Below are 26,208 nucleotides of genomic sequence, written 5' to 3'. Positions count from 1 at the left end.
AGTGGTTTTCCGACTTCCCCTCTGGGATGACGATCGACTCCCAGCAGCTACAACAGCAGCGCCAGCAGCAGTAGGCGTTACACTCAAGGATGCATCGGAGGAATCCCAGGCAGGAGAGGACTCGTCAGACTTGCCAGTGACATGGCCTGCAGGACTATTGGCTTTCCTGGGTAAGGAGGAAATTGACACTGAGGGAGTTGGTGGTGTGGTTTGCAGGAGCTTGGTTACAAGAGGAAGGGATTTAGTGGTCAGTGGACTGCTTCCGCTGTCACCCAAAGTTTTTGAACTTGTCACTGACTTATGATGAATGCGCTGCAGGTGACGTATAAGGGAGGATGTTCCGAGGTGGTTAACGTCCTTACCGCTACTTATTACAGCTTGACAAAGGCAACACACGGCTTGACACCTGTTGTCCGCATTTGTGTTGAAATAATTCCACACCGAAGAGCTGATTTTTTTTGTATTTTGACCAGGCATGTCAATGGCCATATTCGTCCCACGGACAACAGGTGTCTCCCCGGGTGCCTGACTTAAACAAACCACCTCACCATCAGAATCCTCCTTGTCAATTTCCTCCCCAGCACCAGCAACACCCATATCCTCATCCTGGTGTACTTCAACAGTGACATCTTCAATTTGACTATCAGGAACTGGACTGCGGGTGCTCCTTCCAGCACTTGCAGGGGGCGTGCAAATGGTGGAAGGCGCAAGCTCTTCCCGTCCAGTGTTGGGAAGGTCAGGCATCGCAACCGACACAATTGGACTCTCCTTGGGTATTTGTGATTTAGAAGGATGCACAGTTCTTCGCTGTGCTTTTGCCAGCTTAAGTCTTTTCATTTTTCTAGCGAGAGGATGAGTGCTTCCATCCTCATGTGAAGCTGAACCACTAGCCATGAACATAGGCCAGGGCCTCAGCCATTCCTTGCCACTCCGTGTCGTAAATGGCATATTGGCAAGTTTACGCTTCTCCTCAGACGCTTTTAATTTTGATTTTTGGGTCATTTTACTGAACTTTTGTTTTTTGGATTTTACATGCTCTCTACTATGACATTGGGCATCGGCCTTGGCAGACGACGTTGATGGCATTTCATCGTCTCGGCCATGACTAGTGGCAGCAGCTTCAGCACGAGTTGGAAGTGGATATTGATCTTTCCCTATTTTAACCTCCACATTTTTGTTCTCCATATTTTAATGTGTGGAATTATATGCCAGTATCAATAGCAATGGCCTACTACTATATATACTGCGCACAACTGAAATGCACCACAGGTATAGAATGTAGATGGATTGTATACTTAATGACGACACAGAGGTAGGTACAGCAGTGGCCTTCCGTACCGTACTGCTATATATAGTATACTGGTGGTCACTGTGTCAGCAAACTGCAAAACTAAAATGCACCACAGGTATAGAATGTAGATGGATAGTATACTTAAGGACGACACAGAGGTAGGTACAGCAGTGGCCTTCCGTACCGTACTGCTATATATAGTATACTGGTGGTCACTGTGTCAGCAAACTGCAAAACTAAAATGCACCACAGGTATAGAATGTAGATGGATAGTATACTTAATGACGACACAGAGGTAGGTACAGCAGTTGCCTTCCGTACCGTACTGCTATATATAGTATACTGGTGGTCACTGTGTCAGCAAACTGCAAAACTAAAATGCACCACAGGTATAGAATGTAGATGGATAGTATACTTAATGACGACACAGAGGTAGGTACAGCAGTGGCCTTCCGTACCGTACTGCTATATATAGTATACTGGTGGTCACTGTGTCAGCAAAACTCTGCACTGTACTCCTCCTATATAATATTATACTGGTGGTCCCGACTCCCCAGTCCCCACAATAAAGAGGCACACTGAGCACAGATATGGAGTGTTTTTCAGGCAGACAACGTATAATGGTGGTCACTGTCAGCAAAACTCTGCACTGTACTCCTCCTATATAATATTAATTATACTGGTGGTCCCCAGTCCCCACATTAAAATAAAGCAGCACACTGAGCACAGATATGGAGTGTTTTTCAGGCAGACAACGTATACTGGTGGTCACTGTCAGCAAAACTCTGCACTGTACTCCTGCTATATAATACAGCTGCTCCCCAGTCCCCACAATTAATCAGTGTGAGCACAGATATATATGCAGCACACTGAGCACAGATATGGAGCGTTTTTTTCAGGCAGAGAACGGATAACTGGTGGTCACTGATCAGCAAAACTCTGCACTGTACTCCTCCTATATTATATAGCTGCTCCCCAGTCCTCCCCACAATGAATTAAGCAATAATGCACAATCAAATTCAACAATAACTGAGAGGACGCCAGCCACGTCCTCTCCCTAACATTTGCAATGCACGAGTGAAAATGGCGGCGACGCGCGGCTGCTTATATAGAATCCGAATCTCGCGAGAATCCGACAGCGGGATGATGACGTTCGGGCACGCTCGGGTTACCCGAGCCATACAGGAGAATCCGAGTATGGCTCGGACCCGTGTAAAAAGGGTGAAGTTCGGGGGGGTTCGGTTTCCAAGAAACCGAACCCGCTCATCACTAATTTCTATACAGTTAATTAACCAACACACTGGTTAATGCAATATACTGTACTGTGTGGACTCACCTACAAATGCCCACCCGCTGCACACTTACCACACTTAGCATGTTAGTCAGACTCGGCCAATAGGTATAATATCTGTAGTGTTGCAAATTCACAGATGATATTGCGGATGCTGACACAAACTTTTGGATTGGCTGATATCCAGAACAGAGGTGCAGAGCCTAATGTCCTGGGGGTTTTAATTAGGGACTCTCGCAAGGGGATTTGGGCTTCGCTGCATCTGTCATAGTGGTCGTACCCTCCTGTCTGGGTTCCTCAGTACATGGACTGGTGTACAATGAAGCAAGACTGATTTTTCACTGTGAGGCATACAGTTACATAGTTATCAGACTGTGACAGGACCGGATGGGAAAACAGGGATACAGGGAATAGGCAGAAGCATGCAGGGAACAGGCATGGAATGGAGCTCCAGAGAACCAGTTGATGTAATCTTTTTGAGAAAACACACTGAGAAGCACAAAAGCTTGGGCGCTGTAATACAGTGTGTGAGCTTGTACTCTCACACATGTGTCCAGGATCTTCCATTTATAAGGTGGAGATTTGGATTTGGCACCATATATGATGTCACATTTTGGTGCACCTGGCCCTTTAAGTTACAAACAGAGTGACATGTACATCCCTATGGGAGCCGCAGACCCCTGTAACCAAGTGGAAAAAAGGCATCACTCCATCCAGCCATCAGAGGGGAGGCAGCCAACCAGAGAAACAATGAGGTGGGCACCACTGGGCACCTGCCTGCAATGGAGTCGCTGACCCGATAAGTGAACCCCCTATTCTGGCGCGCTGTGACGTGTTGACTATATCTGAGTTTACATCAGTATTCATACTGTATCCTCTTGTGCTGCTATAGTCCATACCTGCTTCTCTGCCGTTACTATATGCAATTAGTCATTATACAGTATTAAATATCTCAACTGATACCTGTCCTGTCTACACTGTCTACTTGCTACGTAATATCTCCAAGATACAAAGCATAAGCATACAGTATATAGTGTCACGTATACAAAGTTGATGCATATACTTCAGAACTTTGCTGTGGACCCAGGCATTTTTAGGTGTGACACTGAAGAACAACATACTCCAGAACTGGGCAGTGCATCATTTAAAAATGTTTGACACCAAATACAAAATCATTGTGCTATATTTAAGTTCTTTGTGATTCATAGATGATATTTTCTTTCACCTTGACTGGACAAGCCATAAGGCATCTCACATTATTGAATGTGTAACATTGCCTGGGCAGATTAGCTAATCCTCATATGGTTTATTGAATATTTATAGAAATATTCCATTTCTCTGAACAGGCGGCATTTTTCATTCAAGAAAACATTTTGCAGGAACTGTATAAATTGCAATATGTATGTGACTTTCCCTGTAACTCCTTCATTGCCAGAGTGAGGGGCACACAGCTGAATGGTCCATAGTAGAAATAGGTGATCATTTCAAAACTATTCTATGAAAACCTCACATGTTCCTCGATTGTCAGTGAAAATCTGCACATTTCTCCAGTTGACACACGGCTACGATCAGTTACACAGACATGCGGGGGAATGCCCAGCACAGGGCTAGTCCGCCCCGCATGTCTGACCATACCCCCTCCCACGTACAAGTACAAAAGCCTCGCACAGCGGCAATGCTTTTGTACTTGATGAGTAGCTCCCTACCAGCGCAGCTCCTGCGCGCTTGCAGGGAGCTACCCATCGCTGTCCGGGTCACAGTGGCTGTGTGTGATGTCATGCAGCCACCGCGGCCCGCCACCCGCATGGTACTGGCATGCCTGTGTTGCCTGGACCGCGCCCCTAAATTGGTGGCCAAATGCAGCCGGCCCACCCCCTCCCGTCCAGCGAATCGCAGGGCTGAGATGGCCATCGGCTGTCTGGCATGCACTGGTGCACTGTGGCACCGGCGCATGCGCAGTTCAGACCTTATCGGCTGCTGTGCGCACAGCAGCGATCAGGTCTGAATTAGGCCCACAGTTCTATCCAAACACACGACATCATGTTGAAACAATTCCTCAGGACACCTACTGTTGAAGAAAAAAAAAATTACGTAAACACCACATACAAACTCCAAACAGATGGGTCTCTGTGCGTGCGCATACACGCAGCGTGCACAGCGATATATGGTAGCATTCACATTCGCACAGAGAAGCCACAAAGATATATTCAACACATATTTCATACAACACATAAATTAAACATGTCAAGCACCAGACATTATAATGTATTTATATGAGAGTTATAACATCATATATATATATATGTATTATTGCAACGGAACAAGATAAACATTTCATGCTTAGTGTCCAAATGACCAGGAGAATGTGTGTGTTAATTTGATAGCTATGGGTAGATTGTAGCACATTGCAACGATTAGTTATGATTAAATGTATGAATATGAAGCCATAATTCTAAAGTGAACAAAGGATTTCATGAAAGACAGCATGTGTGCAGCAAAAACCAGTGGCTAACCCCTATAATTTCATCATCAAACTGGACGTTGCTTGCATATGAACTGACCAATAACACATCATGAAGGAGAGACCTCCCTCCCCTGGACCAATAACAGAAGACTCAGTCCCAGACATGTACCCCCCCAATACATAGTATATAGGTATTTACCCTCACCCAGGAAGCTCTGTTTTCATTGCTGTTGGTGCAGATTCAAAGATGGAGAGGACTGTGCATTGAGCAAATAGGGTGAAGTATGCTGGCTGCAACGGATCCTTATGTAACTACAACTGCTTCTTGTGTAATTGTAACTCTGTAACCATATATATATATATATATATATATATATATAAAGCAAAAAATAACTGCGGCACTCGGGGACTTGATGCAAAATTCAGTGTATTAGAAACAACACATTTCCAACGCTTCGGGGATAACACATCCCTTTGTCATGGAGAAACAGCAATGAAGTGACTAAAACAACACTTACCTAAGTACCCCGGAGAAGCCCGCCAAGTGGCAACAACCCATAAAAGTTTTTGTGTTAACCATACACTTTTTGGCACACCACTGTTTGTGGGGTCACATTTATTTGTATGGGTCCCTAGTCACCCTCCTCTCTTTTTTCATTTTATTGCGATGTTTTTATTGGTTTCTGTACACATGGGGCGGCACTGCTGTGAGCTTTGTTTTTTGCAATGGTCAGTATTTATTGATCCAAGTACAGCCCACGGTACACTTATTATTCACACCTGTCCTCTTGGGGACATTTTTGTTTCATTAGTGGGACCGGTACACATTGATACGGTCCCTGTACACGTTCGGGATAAATCACGTACTGTTGCTTACACTACAGTTTTCATCTGGCTCGTAATAGGCGTACAGGGTCTCTTAACATGTTTTTTTTTTTTTTTTTGCACAATCTTTCCTCTGGTCTCCGGGCTCTATTATACAGGCACCATGGCAACTACATGTTTTGGTTTTCTGACGCGTGATGACGGTAGCGCCGGGCGTCTGGGTTGCCCTGAGAACCCGGCCCCCTGCCATCAATGACGCGTAAGGTGTGCGCCGGACCAGGGTTCAGGGAACGGAACCCAGGGCGGCGCTTGTCACTTGGCGGGCTTCTCCGGGGTACTTAGGTAAGTGTTGTTTTAGTCACTTCATTGCTGTTTGTCCTTGAAAAAGGGGTGTGTTATCCCCGAAACGTTGGAAATGTGTTGTTTCTAATACACTGAATTTTGCATCAAGTCACCGAGTGCCGCAGTTGTGTTTTGCTTTATGCATACCTTGTATTTGCTGGAGGCACCGGAGCTATTATTGGGAGGAGTGCCGGTCCGCCCCGCGGTTGTGTATATATATATATATATATATATATATATATATATATAATAACTGAATGATATACTGTACATATGTTATATAAAAACCCTCATGAAAAAATTATCAGTAATTTTTAAGGAACCTAATTAGCAAATAAAAGTTTACACTGAACGGTAGTAACACAAACGCTTTCAAAAGGAGTTCTAAGATCAGATCTACAGATCTAAATTTGTGTACAACAAAAAATATATATTTATTTCTTTTGAGGTTAATTGCATCTTGTTACTGTATCTTGAGGTTCGTTGTATTATGAACTGTTGTTGTTATTTTCCTCGGTTACACTGTAAGTTAACATTATAAAATTGCAGAAGTTAGTTTTGTTGGATTTTTTTTCTGGCTCTGCCATTGCTTATACTCCAAGGGGGATTGTTATGGGATTGAACGTGAATATTCCATTTAGTATCATGCAGACTAACGAAATGAAGAAAAAATTGTTGTTACTTTTGTTATGATAATTATTAGTAGACATAAGATTTTAACTTCAATTTTCTATACTATAATAATCTGTCTATATAAAGTAATTAGCATCTACAGTTTCTCAGTTATTGCCCAACAACATTGTTATACCCCTATCACACCGCACCTCACACCCGGGATATCACTGGGGCAACCCAGGTTGTGTGTTGGTGTGAAAGGGTTGACCCGGGTTGTATTTCTTGGGATCTCGACCTAGGTTGCGACCAGGGTTATTCCCGTGGCCGATCAGTGTATGCTGCTGTGGGAAAGGGGGGACCTTGGTTACATTATCTAGATTTTGTTAATGTCTGTGTAACATTCATCTGGGTCGGTCCTATTCACACCGACACATGACTTTGGTTTTCCTGGCAATATCAGATCTAAATCCAAGGTCCTTGCGTTGGTGTGAAAGGTTCTGAAATACCATATGTTTTCTTTCAATATCTAGTTTCCAATTACACCATTCTTTAATATGTGGTGCATACAGTAGTTTATTTTAATTTGCTGTCAGTGTACCTTTTGAGCACTATCATTACAGCATACATGTCTGCTTATTATCCTCTCCTAAACAAACCAGGTGAACATATAGGGCTGAATGTAACGACGCCCAAATTCGGTGGCCGTGTGGAATGCCAGCCTAATGTGGACATTTTTTAAAGGGGCAATCACTTACAAGGCAAAACCATGCCTTGTAAGTGATTGTCCCTTTAAAAAAAATTCCTCTGTACCCCAGTGGTCCACTCCAACCCTGTGTGCAGATGCAAGTTTCTCATTGAAGATGTATGCATGCAGAGCTGGCCCTAGCTACAGGCAGACTAGGCAATTGCCTAGGGCATCTGCCTTCACCTAGTGGCCGGCTCAGTAACCATTGGTGGTAGTGGGGCACCCGATGTTCTGCGCCCGCTAGTGGCTGAGCTGCCAGTGGTAGTGCTGGAGAGCGTACCTGCGGCTAAGGAGCTGCTGAGGGGCAATCTGGGCATTCCAGCATCCAATGCCCCTAACAAAGATGGCAGCCGCACCGGGAGGAGGTCTGCTGCGCATTCACGGCCACAGCAGCCACTCCTCCCATGATCCGTTGCGGAGTCAGGTTGACTCCAGACACTGTTGCGCCACTGTGTGTGTATACTGTATGTACACACATATGTATACTGTGTGTGTGTACAGTGCATCCGGAAAGTATTCACAGCGCTTCACGTTTTCCACATTTTGTTATGTTCCAGCCGTATTCCAAACTGGATTAAATACATTTTTTCCCTCAAAATTCTACACGCAATACTCCATAATGACAGCGTGAAAAAATAAATAAAATTAATATATATAATATATATATATATATATTACAAATGAGCGGATTTGGTTCTCAGAGAACCGAACCACCCTGGAATTCACCACCCGAGCCCGGATCCAGGTCAGGCTCGGGTTTTCCTACCTGACTCGGAAACCAGAACGAGGCAAGACGACATCATCCCGCTGTCGGATTCTCGCGCGGTTTGGATTCCATATAAGGAGCTGTGCGTCGCCGCCGTTTTTACTCCGGCATTGGATAGTGTAGAGAGAGGACGTGTCTCCGTCCTCAGTGTCCGTGTCTTGTGCTGCATCAGTCCAGTCACAGTGATTGTGTCCTCTGCTGCCATATGTCCAGTGCTACTATATAATTACAATCCAGTGGTGCTGTGTTGTGCTGCATCAGTCCAGTCCAACACCCATGTACAGCTGCAGCACCCGTAACAGTACATGAAACAGCAGTGACAACCAGGACAGCACCCCTAATAGCACAGTTACACCGCAGTGACTAGAGCAGCACCCCTACAGAGCACACACTAACCCCACCTGACGCCACCACCCACCGAGCAACAGAGGTCTGTCTCCCTCAATCTCCAAGTCCGGAGTGAAAATGGTGGCAATGCGCGCTGTTTATATGGAATCCAAAACCCGCGAGATTCCGACAGCGGGATGATGACATTTTGCCTCGATGTGGTTTCCAAGTCTGATGCTAGATATGCCTGAAACTGAAAGCATGTCAGAGCCTGAAGCAGTAAATACAAATTATCAATGAATGAGTTTTGTGAGGAGCAACAAAAGGACACTACCAAAAGGTATAGTGAAGAGTTTTAAAACTTTGGGGCCCATTTATCGAGTTTTATCTATTTAAAACTCATTGCGTATGATAAATGGTGCTCCAGCCAATCAGCTCCAAACAGTCATGTGTTTAAAAATTGACAGTTGGCAGCTGATTGACTGGAGCACCATTTATCATATGCAACAAGTTTTAAATAGCTAAAACTCATTGATAAATGGGCCTTTTTTGTCTGCTGTGAAACTCAAACCCTCCATGAAGCAAGGTCAAGTAGTGACTGGCAATAGTGGAATTCAGCTATAAAGAACTTGCAGATTTATGTGGACATGTACTGTACTAAGCAGTGATGAAAGTGGAGAAGTGAGCCAGTGGAGAAGTTGCCCATGGCAACCAATCAGCATTGACATAACATTTATAATTTGTATACTATAAAAGTATACAGAGCAACTGATGGATTGATTGATTGATTGATTGAATGATTGAATGAAAAATGCCGCCTGTTCAGAGAAATTGAATATTTCTATAAATATTCAATAAACCATATGAGGATTAGCTAATCTGCCCAGGCAATGTTACACATTCAATAATGTGAGATGCCTTATGGCTTGTCCAGTCAAGGTGAAAGAAAATATCATCTATGAATCACAAAGAACTTAAATATAGCACAATGATTTTGTTTTTGGTGTCAAACATTTTTAAATGATGCACTGCCCAGTTCTGGAGTATGTTGTTCTTCAGTGTCACACCTAAAAATGCCTGGGTCCACAGCAAAGTTCTGAAGTATATGCATCAACTTTGTATACGTGACACTATATACTGTATGCTTATGCTTTGTATCTTGGAGATATTACGTAGCAAGTAGACAGTGTAGACAGGACAGGTATCAGTTGAGATATTTAATACTGTATAATGACTAATTGCATATAGAAACTGCAGAGAAGCAGGTATGGACTATAGCAGCACAAGAGGATATGAACAAATTATAAAATATATCAAAATGGCATCAAAGAATTAGTAGTTATCATGTTGAAACAATTCCTCAGGACACCTACTGTTGAAGTCAAAAATATTACATACACACCACATACAAACTCCAAACAGATGGGTCTCTGTGTGTGCGCATACATGCAGCGTGCACAGCGATATATGGTAGCATACACATTCGCACAGAGAAGCCACAAAGATATATTCAACACATATTTCATACAACACATAAATTAAACATGTCAAGCACCAGACATCTCCTATATATTAGTGATGTGCACCGGAAATTTTTCGGGTTTTGTGTTTTGGTTTTGGGTTCGGTTCCGCGGCCGTGTTTTGGGTTCGACCGCGTTTTGGCAAATCCTCACCGAATTTTTTTTGTCGGATTCGGGTGTGTTTTGGATTCGGGTGTTTTTTTCAAAAAACCCTAAAAAACAGCTTAAATCATAGAATTTGGGGGTCATTTTGATCCCAAAGTATTATTAACCTCAAAAACCATAATTTGCACTCATTTTCAGTCTATTCTGAATACCTCACACCTCACAATATTATTTTTAGTCCTAAAATTTGCACCTAGGTCGCTGGATGACTAAGCTAAGCGACCCTAGTGGCCGACACAAACACCGGGCCCATCTAGGAGTGGCACTGCAGTGTCACGCAGGATGTCCCTTCCAAAAAACCCTCCCCAAACAGCACATGACGCAAAGAAAAAAAGAGGCGCAATGAGGTAGCTGTGTGAGTAAGATAAGCGACCCTAGTGGCCGACACAAACACCGGGCCCATCTAGGAGTGGCACTGCAGTGTCACGCAGGATGGCCCTTCCAAAAAACCCTCCCCAAACAGCACATGATGCAAAGAAAAAAAGAGGCGCAATGAGGTAGCTGTGTGAGTAAGATAAGCGACCCTAGTGGCCGACACAAACACCGGGCCCATCTAGGAGTGGCACTGCAGTGTCACGCAGGATGTCCCTTCCAAAAAACCCTCCCCAAACAGCACATGACGCAAAGAAAAAAAGAGGCGCAATGAGGTAGCTGTGTGAGTAAGATAAGCGACCCTAGTGGCCGACACAAACACCGGGCCCATCTAGGAGTGGCACTGCAGTGTCACGCAGGATGGCCCTTCCAAAAAACCCTCCCCAAACAGCACATGACGCAAAGAAAAAAAGAGGCGCAATGAGGTAGCTGTGTGAGTAAGATAAGCGACCCTAGTGGCCGACACAAACACCGGGCCCATCTAGGAGTGGCACTGCAGTGTCACGCAGGATGGCCCTTCCAAAAAACATTCCACAAACAGCACATGACGCAAAGAAAAATTAAAGAAAAAAGAGGTGCAAGATGGAATTGTCCTTGGGCCCTCCCACCCACCCTTATGTTGTATAAACAGGACATGCACACTTTAACCAACCCATCATTTCAGTGACAGGGTCTGCCACACGACTGTGACTGAAATGACGGGTTGGTTTGGACCCCCACCAAAAAAGAAGCAATTAATCTCTCCTTGCACAAACTGGCTCTACAGAGGCAAGATGTCCACCTCATCATCATCCTCCGATATATCACCGTGTACATCCCCCTCCTCACAGATTATCAATTCGTCCCCACTGGAATCCACCATCTCAGCTCCCTGTGTACTTTGTGGAGGCAATTGCTGCTCGTCAATGTCTCCACGGAGGAATTGATTATAATTCATTTTAATGAACATCATCTTCTCTACATTTTCTGGATGTAACCTCGTACGCCGATTGCTGACAAGGTGAGCGGCGGCACTAAACACTCTTTCGGAGTACACACTTGTGGGAGGGCAACTTAGGTAGAATAAAGCCAGTTTGTGCAAGGGCCTCCAAATTGCCTCTTTTTCCTGCCAGTATACGTACGGACTGTGTGACGTGCCTACTTGGATGCGGTCACTCATATAATCCACCACCATTCTTTCAATGGTGAGAGAATCATATGCAGTGACAGTAGACGACATGTCCGTAATCGTTGTCAGGTCCTTCAGTCCGGACCAGATGTCAGCATCAGCAGTCGCTCCAGACTGCCCTGCATCACCGCCAGCGGGTGGGCTCGGAATTCTGAGCCTTTTCCTCGCACCCCCAGTTGCGGGAGAATGTGAAGGAGGAGATGTTGACAGGTCGCGTTCCGCTTGACTTGACAATTTTCTCACCAGCAGGTCTTTCAACCCCAGCAGACTTGTGTCTGCCGGAAAGAGAGATCCAAGGTAGGCTTTAAATCTAGGATCGAGCACGGTGGCCAAAATGTAGTGCTCTGATTTCAACAGATTGACCACCCGTGAATCCTTGTTAAGCGAATTAAGGGCTCCATCCACAAGTCCCACATGCCTAGCGGAATCGCTCCGTGTTAGCTCCTCCTTCAATGTCTCCAGCTTCTTCTGCAAAAGCCTGATGAGGGGAATGACCTGACTCAGGCTGGCAGTGTCTGAACTGACTTCACATGTGGCAAGTTCAAAGGGCATCAGAACCTTGCACAACGTTGAAATCATTCTCCACTGCACTTGAGACAGGTGCATTCCACCTCCTATATCGTGCTCAATTGTATAGGCTTGAATGGCCTTTTGCTGCTCCTCCAACCTCTGAAGCATATAGAGGGTTGAATTCCACCTCGTTACCACTTCTTGCTTCAGATGATGGCAGGGCAGGTTCAGTAGTTTTTGGTGGTGCTCCAGTCTTCTGTACGTGGTGCCTGTACGCCGAAAGTGTCCCGCAATTCTTCTGGCCACCGACAGCATCTCTTGCACGCCCCTGTCGTTTTTTTAAAAATTCTGCACCACCAAATTCAAGGTATGTGCAAAACATGGGACGTGCTGGAATTTGCCCATATTTAATGCACACACAATATTGCTGGCGTTGTCCGATGCCACAAATCCACAGGAGAGTCTAATTGGGGTAAGCCATTCCGCGATGATCTTCCTCAGTTGCCGTAAGAGGTTTTCAGCTGTGTGCGTATTCTGGAAAGCGGTGATACAAAGCGTAGCCTGCCTAGGAAAGAGTTGGCGTTTGCGAGATGCTGCTACTGGTGCCGCCGCTGCTGTTCTTGCGGCGGGAGTCCATACATCTACCCAGTGGCTGTCACAGTCATATAGTCCTGACCCTGCCCTGCTCCACTTGTCCACATGTCCGTGGTTAAGTGGACATTGGGTACAGCTGCATTTTTTAGGACACTGGTGAGTCTTTTTCTGAGGTCTGTGTACATTTTCGGTATCGCCTGCCTAGAGAAGTGGAACCTAGATGGTATTTGGTAACGGGGGCACACTACCTCAAGAAATTGTCTAGTTCCCTGTGAACTAACGGCGGATACCGGACGCACGTCTAACACCAACATAGTTGTCAAGGCCTCAGTTATCCGCTTTGCAGCAGGATGACTGCTGTGATATTTCATCTTCCTCGCAAAGGACTGTTGGACAGTCAATTGCTTACTGGAAGTAGTACAAGTGGGCTTACGACTTCCCCTCTGGGATGACCATCGACTCCCAGCAGCAACAACAGCAGCGCCAGCAGCAGTAGGCGTTACATTCAAGGATGCATCGGAGGAATCCCAGGCAGGAGAGGACTCGTCAGAATTGCCAGTGACATGGCCTGCCGGACTATTGGCATTCCTGGGGAAGGAGGAAATTGACACTGAGGGAGTTGGTGGGGTGGTTTGCGTGAGCTTGGTTACAAGAGGAAGGGATTTACTGGTCAGTGGACTGCTTCCACTGTCACCCAAAGTTTTTGAACTTGTCACTGACTTATTATGAATGCGCTGCAGGTGACGTATAAGGGAGGATGTTCCGAGGTGGTTAACGTCCTTACCCCTACTTATTACAGCTTGACAAAGGCAACACACGGCTTGACACCTGTTGTCCGCATTTCTGTTGAAATACCTCCACACTGAAGAGCTGATTTTTTTGGTATTTTCACCAGGCATGTCAACGGCCATATTCCTCCCACGGACAACAGGTGTCTCCCCGGGTGCCTGACTTAAACAAACCACCTCACCATCAGAATCCTCCTGGTCAATTTCCTCCCCAGCGCCAGCAACACCCATATCCTCCTCATCCTGGTGTACTTCAACACTGACATCTTCAATCTGACTATCAGGAACTGGACTGCGGGTGCTCCTTCCAGCACTTGCAGGGGGCGTGCAAATGGTGGAAGGCGCATGCTCTTCACGTCCAGTGTTGGGAAGGTCAGGCATCGCAACCGACACAGTTGGACTCTCCTTGTGGATTTGGGATTTCGAAGAACGCACAGTTCTTTGCGGTGCTTTTGCCAGCTTGAGTCTTTTCAGTTTTCTAGCGAGAGGCTGAGTGCTTCCATCCTCATGTGAAGCTGAACCACTAGCCATGACCATAGGCCAGGGCCTCAGCCGTTCCTTGCCACTCCGTGTGGTAAATGGCATATTGGCAAGTTTACGCTTCTCCTCCGACAATTTTATTTTAGGTTTTGGAGTCCTTTTTTTACTGATATTTGGTGTTTTGGATTTGACATGCTCTGTACTATGACATTGGGCATCGGCCTTGGCAGACGACGTTGCTGGCATTTCATCGTCTCGGCCATGACTAGTGGCAGCAGCTTCAGCACGAGGTGGAAGTGGATCTTGATCTTTCCCTAATTTTGGAACCTCAACATTTTTGTTCTCCATATTTTAATAGGCACAACTAAAAGGCACCTCAGGTAAACAATGGAGATGGATGGATACTAGTATACTTATGGATGGACTGCCGAGTGCCGACACAGAGGTAGCTACAGCCGTGGACTACCGTACTGTGTCTGCTGCTAATATAGACTGGATGATAATGAGATGAAATCAATATATATATGTATGTATATATAATATCACTAGTACTGCAGCCGGACAGGTAGATAATATATTTATTAGGTAATGATGACTGATGACGGACCTGCTGGACACTGTCAGCTCAGCAGCACCGCAGACTGCTACAGTAAGCTACTATACTATAGTAGTATGTACAAAGAAGAAAGAAAAAAAAAAACCACGGGTAGGTGGTATACAATTATGGATGGACTGCCGAGTGCCGACACAGAGGTAGCTACAGCCGTGGACTAACGTACTGTGTCTGCTGCTAATATAGACTGGATGATTGATAATGAGATGAAATCAATATATATATGTATGTATATATAATATCACTAGTACTGCAGCCGGACAGGTAGATAATATATTTATTAGGTAATGATGACTGATGACGGACCTGCTGGACACTGTCAGCTCAGCAGCACCGCAGACTGCTACAGTAAGCTACTATACTATAGTAGTATGTACAAAGAAGAAAGAAAAAAAAAAAAACCACGGGTAGGTGGTATACAATTATGGATGGACTGCCGAGTGCCGACACAGAGGTAGCTACAGCCGTGGACTAACGTACTGTGTCTGCTGCTAATATAGACTGGATGATTGATAATGAGATGAAATCAATATATATATGTATGTATATATAATATCACTAGTACTGCAGCCGGAGAGGTAGATAATATATTTATTAGGTAATGATGACTGATGACGGACCTGCTGGACACTGTCAGCTCAGCAGCACCGCAGACTGCTACAGTAAGCTACTATACTATAGTAGTATGTACAAAGAGAAAGAAAAAAAAAAAAACCACGGGTAGGTGGTATACAATTATGGATGGACTGCCGAGTGCCGACACAGAGGTAGCTACAGCCGTGGACTAACGTACTGTGTCTGCTGCTAATATAGACTGGATGATTGATAATGAGATGAAATCAATATATATATGTATGTATATATAATATCACTAGTACTGCAGCCGGACAGGTAGATAATATATTTATTAGGTAATGATGACTGATGACGGACCTGCTGGACACTGTCAGCTCAGCAGCACCGCAGACTGCTACAGTAAGCTTCTATACTATAGTAGTATGTACAAAGAAGAAAGAAGAAAAAAAAACCACGGGTAGGTGGTATACAATTATGGATGGACTGCCGAGTGCCGACACAGAGGTAGCTACAGCCGTGGACTAACGTACTGTGTCTGCTGCTAATATAGAGTCTAGACTGGATGATAAATTATTGATAATGAGATGAAATCAATATAATATCACTAGTACTGCAGCCGGACAGGTACTATATATATTTATTATGTAATGACTGATGACGGACCTGCTGGACACTGTCAGGTCAGCAGCACCGCAGACTGCTACAGTAAGCTACTATAGTAGTATGTATAAAGAAGAATGAAAAAAAAAAAAAACCACGGGTAGGTGGTATACAATATTATATATATATATATATATATATATATATATATATATATTATATACAATTATATATATATATATATATATATATTAAACTGGTGGTGATTGATTATTAAACTGGTGGTCAGGTCACGTTGCAACTTGCAACTAGTACTCCGAGTCCTAAGCAGACAATCACAAAATATATTATTATACTGGTGGTCAGTGTGGTCACAACAATGGCAGTGTGGCACTGACTCTGGCAGCAAAAGTGTGCACTGTACGTTATATGTACTCCTGAGTCCTGCTCTCAGACTCTAACTGCTCCCCACTGTCAGTGTCTCCCCCACAAGTCAGATAATTAATACAATACACAGTCACACTATCTAATCTATATCACTTCAGCAAGTAGTATAGTAGTATAGTAGTACTCCTCCTAATAGTAATAATGCTCCCCAAAATACTGTGTCTCTCTCGTCTCTACTGTGTCTCTCTCTTCTCTAAACGGAGAGGACGCCAGCCACGTCCTCTCCCTATGACTCTCAATGCACGTGTGAAAATGGCGGCGACACGCGGCTCCTTATATAGAATCCGAGTCTCGCGAGAATCCGACAGCGGGATGATGACGTTCGGGCGCGCTCGGGTTAACCGAGCAAGGCGGGAAGATCCGAGTCGCTCGGACCCGTGAAGAAAAAACTGAAGTTCGGGCGGGTTCGGATTCAGAGGAACCGAACCCGCTCATCTCTACTATATATTAGCCCAGATCTGTGACTTTGTGCTTCATTTGCTAACGCTGGGTGGAGTCACAACACTGGGCGGAGTTAGTCAAATGAGTCACAGATCTGGGCAAATCCATAGGAGCAGAAGGGGTGCATACCTCCCAACTTTCTTCAGACAGACAGGGGTGCAGCATACCTCCCAGCTTTATTCAGGCAGAAGGAGGGACACACACACACGCTGCAAAAAGGGGCGTGGCCAACAAAAAAGGGGCGTGACTTCGCCCCCTTTTCGTCAGTGAGGGGGCATGCCCAGCGCTCTGTGAGCTGCTGGCATGCCCCAAGGGGCGGATTATGAGTCTGGGGGGCCTAGGGCACTTGAGACAGGGGAGCCCTATCACATTGCTGTGCCTGCTGCTGGTTCGGGGGCGTGGCCTAATAGTGGGACCCGTGACCACGCCCCCTTATGCAAATTACGGGAATTGGGTTTTTTTTAATTGGGATTTTGGCCCCTCAACTAGGGGTAAATCCAGAGGGGGTGGTCGCTCCCCCCTACACACCCGCACAAGCAGAAGAAAGCAGGGAGGCTGCTGCCTCCCTGCAATACCACAGACCTGCCAATACGCAGCAGCATGTGCTGACTGTAGGACAATTCTGCTGCTGTTGCTGGCAGGACGGGGGAGCTTCAGAGCTGGGACAGAGCTACTCCAGCCGGGGTGCCCCCTAAAACTCTGGGGCCCATGGTATGCGCCCCCTGGGTCCCCCCCCTTAATCCAGCTTTGCTGCTGGACCCCCCCTTAATCCGTACCCCCTGATGCCCCCTCTCCCACTGTCTCCACTAAATAGACGCTGTTGTGTGCATGCACAACGCGTCTATTCACCGCTGCCCTGCTAAGCAGAACAGCGAGTACAGGAGCTGTTCACCCCTATCCTGGCCCTGTCACCCCTGTGCTTGCTCTGTCACCCCTGTGCTTGCCCTGTCACCCCTATCCTGGCCCTCTCACCCCTGTCCTGGTCCTGCCGCCCCTACCCTGGCCCTGTCACCCCTATACTGTCCCTGTCATTTCTGTCCTGGCCCTGTCACCCCTGTCCTTGCCCAGTCACCCCTGTCCTGGCCCCATCACCCCTGTTCTGACCCTGTCACCTCTGTCCTGGACCCTTCACCCCTGTTCTGACCCTATCACCCCTGTCCTGGCCCTGTTACTGCATACCCTCCAACTACCTTTTTGGCAGGTACAGTACCTGCAGCACCTCCAGACCCCTCCCAATGCACCACACCTCCGCACCTTTCCCTCCACCACATGCGGCACCCCACCCCTCCCCCACATGCTGTGCCTCCAGCCCCCCTCCATCACCCGCGGCTCCCACTCCACCGCCCCTCCACCACCCACAGCGCCTCCAGACCCCCTCCACCATCCACCCCCATATATGTCTTCCCCCACACCTGCCCCCCCTCCTCCCGCAGCATCTGCAGGCATCCTCCTCCATCCACCCCCCAAATATGTCTCCCCCCACACCTGCCCCCCCTCCACCCGCAGCATCTGCAGACACCCTCCTCCATCCGCGGCCCCTCCCTCCCCCACCCACGGCACCCCCGCACCCACCCCTCCTTCACCCGCAGCTCCTCCTGACCCTTCCCCATCCGGGCCGTCCCGCTTCCGCCCCCCCTCCACCCACAGCATCTACAGACACCCTCCCCCATCCGCAGTCCCCCCCGCACCCGCTACATTCTGTACATCGTGCCCTGAAGGTGCTGTTCACGCCATCGCAAGGGGCTGCGCCTCCTTCACCATCGCACTCCCTTTCATTGTGCAATATTTACCACTAACAAAGGAATGCAGGTAATATTCCATATAATACAAATATTGACCCCCAGAAAGGCATGCAAGGGTTAAGGGGGCGTAGCCCCTTGCGACGGTGTGAAGAGCGCCCGTAGGGCGCGATGAAGCACCTAGTTATAATGTATTTATATGAGTCATGACATCATATAGAGTTGTGCTCATAAGTTTACATACCCTAGCAGAATTTGTGATTTTCTGGCCATTTGTCAGAGAATATGAATGATAACTCACAAACTTTTCTTTCACTCATGGTTAGTGGTTGGGTGAAGCCATTTACTGTCAAACAACTGTGTTTACTCTTTTTAAATCATAATGACAACAGAAACTACCCAAATGACCCTGATAAAAAGTTTACATACCCTGGAGATTTTGGCCTGATAACATGCACACAAGTTGACACAAACGGGTGTGAATGGCTACTAAAGGTAACCATCCTCACCTGTGATCTGTTTGCTTGTAATCAGTGTGTGTGTATAAAAGGTCAGTGAGTTTCTGGACTCCTGAAAGACCCTTGCATCTTTCATCCAGTGCTGCACTGACGTGTCTGGATTCTGAGTCATGAGGAAAGCAAAAGAATTGTCAAAGGATCTGTGGGAAAAGGTAATTGAACTGTATAAAACAGGAAAGGGATATAAAAAGATATCCAAGCAATTGAGAATGCCAATCAGCAGTGTTCAAACTCTAATTAAGAAGTGGAAAATGAGGGATTCTGTGGAAACCAAATCACTGTCAGGTAGACCAACAAAAATTTCAGCCACAACTGCCACGAAAATTGTTCGGGATGCAAAAAAAATCCACAAATAACTTCAGCTGAAATACAGGACTCTCTGAAAAAAAGTGGTGTGGTTGTTTCAAGATGCACAATAAGGAGGCATTTGAAGCAAAATGGGCTGCATGGTCGAGTCGCCAGAAGAAAGCCATTACTACGCAAATGCCACAAAGCATCCCGCTTACATTACTCCAAACAGCACAGCTACAAGCCTCAAAACTTCTGGAACAAAGTCATTTGGAGTGATGAGACCAAAATGTAACTTTTTGGCCACAACCATTAACGTTACATTTGGAGAGGAGTCAACAAGGCCTATGATGAAAGGTACACCATTCCTACTGTGAAACATATAGATGGATCTCTGATGTTTTGGGGATGCGTGAGCTACAAAGGCACTGGAAACTTGGTCAAAATTGATGGCAAGATGATGCAGCATGTTATCAGAAAATACTGGAGAGAAATTTGCACTCATCAGCCCGGAAGCTGTGCATGGGATGTACTCTAACATGACAATGATCCAAAACACAAGGCCAAGTCGACCTGTCATTGGCTACAGCAGAATAAAGTAAAGGTTCTGGAGTGGCCATCTCAGTCTCCTGACCTCAATATCATTGAGCCACTCTGGGGAGATCTCAAATGTGCAGTTCATGCAAGACAGCCCAAGAATTTACAGGAACTGGAGGCTTTTTGCCAAGAAGAATGGGCAGCTTTACTATCTGAGAAATTAAAGAGCCTCATCCACAACTACCGAAAAAGACTTCAAGCTGTCATTGATGTTAAAGGGGGCAATACAACAGAACTAGAGTATGTAAACTTTTGATCAGGGTCATTTGGGTAGTTTCTGTTGTCATTATGATTTAAAAAGAGTAAACACAGTTGTTTGACATTAAATGGCTTCACCCAACCACTAACCATGAGTGAAAGAAAGGTTTGTGAGTTATCATTCATATTCTCTGACAAATGGCCAGAAAATCACAAATTCTGCTAGGGCATGTAAACTTATGAGCACAACTGTTAATATGTATTATTGGAACGGAACAGGATAAACATTTCATGCTTAGTGTCAAAATGACCAGGAGAATGTGTGTGTTAATTTGATAGCTATGGGTAGATTGTAGCACATTGCAACGATTAGTTATGATTAAATGTATGAATATGTAGCCACAATTCTAAAGTGAACAAAGGATTTCCTGAAAGACAGCATGTGTGCAGCAAAAACCAGTGGCTAACCCCTATAATTGGATCATCAAACTGGATGTTGCTTGCATATGAACTGACCAATAACACATCATGAAGGAGAGACCTCCCTCCCCTGGACCAATAACAGAAGACTCAGTCCCAGACATGTACCCCCCCCAATACACAGTATGTAGGTATGTACCCTCACCCAGGAAGCTCATTTTTCTTTGCTGTTGGTGCATATTCAAAGATGGAGAGGACTGTGCATTGAGCAAATAGGGTGAAGTATGCTGGCTGTAACGGATCCTTATGTAACTACAACTGCTTCTTGTGTAATTGTAACTCTGTAACCATATATATATATATATATATATATATATAAAATAACTGAATGATATACTGTACATATGTTATATTGTATGCATACCTTTTTAATATCAAATATATACATCTCTGAGCATTGGACCTCAGCCTACAATGTGTGCGTGTGCTTGCTTTCTCTTAAGGCATGTAGTGTTTGCAACATACAGCGCACTTTTATAGTATATGGTAATGAGATCCAGCATGCGTCCGCAGAATATATTAACACTGGCATTTGAAATATTTATTAGAAATAATCTGAAATTTACACTACTGTATAAGTGGCTAATATCTGATGCAAACAGAGAATCCGACAAATATATCAGATAGGAGGTGAAGTGCAGCCCTAGATGACTTGGAAACAATAAGCCTGCAGAGCAACTCGATTCCGGATTCCAATCTGGCTGCAGTGCAACTCACAACACTTATGATTTCACAGATATCGTCCCAGCTTTATTAATGGACTATAAATTCTATAAAATTCTGTTTAATATAAATTCAGAAATACAGTGTGGAATGACAAAGTAAAATTTGACTACAAGTACCACTAAAACTTCACTCTGCGCAACAGCCTGTTCAGCTATGAAACTCAATCTGCACAAACATTTCTCACGTGTGATCACAGGTGTTTCAGCACTCTCATTTGAAAAGCTGTGAAAGCATTGATCTGCAGCTTTTCCAGTGAACTAAGTAAAACTGTCAGGGTTTCCTCTCTCTGCAAATCTTGAATGTACAGTAATACAAGGATGTTTGGATAATTTGTTTCAATAGTGTGAATATTGCCCCAGGCTCATAGCATACTATTGTCTAAATCTATCCAATAATACAATACAATCAACATCAGCTATAAAATGTGTGTCCTTTTGAATGAAGAGAGCCGTTCCAATCACTTGCTGAAGCCTTCACACTTTATTTCCCTCTGAGCTTTTTAAACAAATATTTTTCAGCTTATTATTAATATGATGTAATAAAAGTAGGCAAGTGCCACAAGCACAATGACGAAAATGCCCAAAAGGAGCATTTAAGATAACCTGGAAGAAGAGTATTAATCCTGACCTCTAAACCAGGCCTGCTTTTGTCATGGCTTCTTTGTCTATGTAGCATCATGCAATATATTACTAAAGTTAACATAAATAAATTAAAAAATAAATAAATAAAATGTTTTATGTTCATTTGGAAATATGTTTTACATGAACAGAACAGTTATAGTTTGTTTTGCACAGTATCCGAAACAGCATGGATTTACTGGCGGGTAGATCATGCCAGGCAAAACTTACTGACTTTTTTTTGCTTGGTCCTATATTGCAGACTGCAAAATAAACTCAAAAGCATAGAAGGATTGTATTATAGAACAGTTGAATGGATAAGATCCTGGTTGCAGGATAGGAAACAGATAGTTGTGGTAAATGAAGTGCATTCTAAGGAGAGAAATGTTACAAGTGGAGTCCCAGGGATCTCTACTTGGACCAGTGCTCTTTAATATGTTGGTGACATTGCAAATGGTATTGAAGGGAAGGTATGTCTTTTTGCAGATGACAGAAAGATATGCAACAGGGTAGACATAACGGGAGGGGTAAAATAAATAATTTCTGATCTAGGGAGACTTGAGGAATGGTCAAGAACGTAGCAACTACATTTTAATGCTAAAAACTGCAAAACTATGCACTGGGGTCTCAAAAAACCCAAAGGCTAAATGTGACACCCCATAAGAGCTTAAAAGACATTTATTCAGTTTAATATACAGTATATAGCTGTTATGGACTGTGGTGAGCCAGCAGCAGGTCACATGACTTAGAAGCTGCTGGAAGCAGCAGCAGCTGGCTGAGGGAACCATTAGAGAGGAGAGTTGACAGTTGGAGCAGCCATCTTAGGAGATGATGCAGTCAATATACCGGCTGTCTGGATCTTGGTATGCAGCAGACTGACTCTGGAATTACATCAGCTGGCAAAATACTGACACACAGAATCCCGACACATGCATGGCATTCCCACTCGGTTGGTGTAGTAGCTACACATTTCAGCTGCAGACCATACCAGACCCTGATAGACAGGATGTTGTAGACAAAAACAGCTTGGATTTTTTGAGCTGCTTGAGTATTTAATAAGCAATGTTTTTGACAGCCTGTTTCCTCGAAAGAGACAGCACACGGTTATTAGCAGTCACCCTAAGCTAAGCTAAGGAGATATAAAAGGGTTTGCTGGAAAGATACATATTATTTTTTTTTAACTAAAATAATGTAAAAAAGGGTGTTTTCACACCCTTTTCACATTATTTTACTTTCACCTGAATGTAAAGGGCTTTTGGAGCAGTTTTCGTGAAAAACTGCTCCAAACCTTTTAATTGTAATTTTTTTATTAACCACATCGCATTTTCCCATGCTTATAATGGGAAATGCGATATGGCCGAATTTACTAAAAACAAAATTGTAAAAAGAACACTGCAGTGTGCCCTGCGATAATTACACCAACTTCAGCAGGCATAATCACAGAGCTGACTGCGATATGCAGCCTTCTGCACAGCTTTCTCTGCCCCTAGGCAGAGAAAGCAGTGCAGGGACCTGGCTCTGGTGATCAGTTCTGTGTGTCTATCTGATAACTGTGGGAAAAAAATAAATATATAGTTGTTTTGGGGCAAAAATTAATGATTTACTATAATATTGCCCATTACTAGTAGGTTGTAGTTTGTTTTGTGGAGGCGATGCCTGATTGATACAGCTGCGCTCAGTTTCCAATTAGGTGAGCATATTTTACTCGTTTCTGGTGGGTATAAGAGACACACTTTTCATTACAGGTTGACTGTCCATGAGGAAGGTGCCTCTGAGCACCGAAACAGCTGTCGACCTACCTGTTTGTTGCTGGAGGCTTGCACTACTTACCACGTTGAAATGGTGATATGATATTATGCAGTTTTTTGACACCCCATGTGCTTCTACTAATGTTTCTTGCCTCTGGTGCTTTTAAGATCTTATTTTTTGATAAAGATTTTATTATGCAGTAATTTGGAGGTGCTGGTTTCTTTTCTTCTGGGACTATTGTAACATATTATGTATCCAGCACTCCTAACATGGACAATACTGTGTGCGGCAGGCTATACCACTAATATATATATATATATATATATATATATATATATATATATATATATATATATACTGACATTCCCCAGTGATTGATGCTCTCGTTCTCTCCTCCGGTTCCAGTCATGTGTTCTCTGACCCCGATCATCTGACTCTGTAAATTGCCATTTGCAGCAGTTTCCATTGTCAGATGACCGGGTCACAGTGCAGGAGTCGGAGATCACACTACTAGAGCCGGAGGAGCGCACCAGAGTACCGATCACCGGGTAAGTACATGGGGAAGGGGGGATAGAAGCGCAGAGGGGTAGTCACGATGGGGGTCGACTTGGTGGCGATGGTAGCAGCGATGACGGTGGCAGCCCATGACCAGAACACACTCAGGATATTTTTCATGAAAATTACTAAGATAGTGCTGTGATGTGGCATCGCAGGGACAGAGCTTTCTCGCAAGCTCTGTGCCTGCATGCGATTATTGATACATCCATGTGATGTAATCGATAATTGCATACCTCCCAACATGACCCTCTCCAGGAGGGACAAAATGCTCTGTTTCTGGATTTTTCTCTTGATTTATGATTGCCAGCACCTGTGTTGAACAGATTAATGGATAAGAAAGGTGTTTCAGCACAGGTGATGGCAATCATAAATTAAGAGAAGTCCAGAAGCAGAGTATTATGTCCCTCCTGGAAAGGGTCATGTTGGGAGGTATGTAATTGCATTGCGGATAGTGTTGATTTTATCACCTCCCATCTGATGCAGTTGGTGATAAAATCAACCCCTAAAAGTATAAGTTGTTATTTAGACAAGGAATAATTGCTAAAATGGAGTTTATTGCTCACAGAGACAAAAAATATTCCATCAATCCAAACAGGATCAGTTGTACACTTTATTATAAACTTTCACACATTATAGTCCCCACAGACTTTGTAACCGTTCTCAAGACATAAACTGGCAGGTCTAGTGCAATCAAGACTTTCTGTACAAACTAGCTGTTCTACCCATTTTTCGCACAGGAGTTTGATTTGCACAGTTGTACATATAAATGAGTGGCACCAATTGTAAATATTCTCTCTATATATCTATATATCTATATATATATATATATATAATATAATTGTTACTGTATATTGTAATTTTAATGCAATAAATTTGTTATGCTAATTCAAGTTGTTCTTGGATGCATAGCCATATTAAGGGGGGGTTGCAGGGAATACAGTACCCCGGGCCCCCATTTATTAGGGCCCACCCCAGCAAGAGCACACCAACATCGCTAGCTTTCCCTCTCATGCAGTAGCAGAACCAGCGAGCCAGAATGTGAGCAGGGCAGTATGCATTGCAGGCAGAGTATCAGGTTTTATGAGCTACTGATTGAGCTTTCCGACCAGAGGAAAGATAGGAGGGTGGAGAGAGCTGTAAGTGACACAGGGATCCCAGCTTCTCCTACTCCCTGCCTGGGTGTCTGGGTCCAGAGGCGTAGCTAGGGTTTTCGGAGCCCAGGGCAAGATGGAAAATGCCCCCCCCCCAAAAAAAAACAAAAAACAAAACACAAAACAGGAAAAAATGGGCGTGGCCACACACCAGAAGGGTTGTGGCCACGCTCCAGAAGGGGTGTGGCCACTGAAAATGGCCCACAGTGCCACATACAATGCCCCACAGTGCCACATACATTGCCCCACTCAGTGCCAGATACATTGCCCCACTCAGTGCCAGATACATTGCCCCACTCAGTGCCAGATACATTGCCCCACTCAGTGCCAGATACATTGCCCCACTCAGTGCCAGATACATTGCCCCACTCAGTGCCAGTTACATTGCCCCACTCAGTGCCAGTTACATTGCCCCACTCAGTGCCAGCTACATTGCCCCACTCAGTGCCAGCTACATTGCCCCACTCAGTGCCAGCTACATTGCCCCACTCAGTGCCAGCTACATTGCCCCACTCAGTGCCAGCTACATTGCCCCACTCAGTGCCAGCTACATTGCCCCACTCAGTGCCAGCTACATTGCCCCACTCAGTGCCAGATACATTGCCCCACTCAGTGCCAGATACATTGCCCCACTCAGTGCCAGATAC

This window comes from Pseudophryne corroboree, chromosome 6 (assembly GCF_028390025.1).
Source record: "Pseudophryne corroboree isolate aPseCor3 chromosome 6, aPseCor3.hap2, whole genome shotgun sequence".
Classification (NCBI taxonomy): domain Eukaryota; kingdom Metazoa; phylum Chordata; class Amphibia; order Anura; family Myobatrachidae; genus Pseudophryne; species Pseudophryne corroboree.
This window is presented reverse-complemented; position numbering follows the sequence as displayed.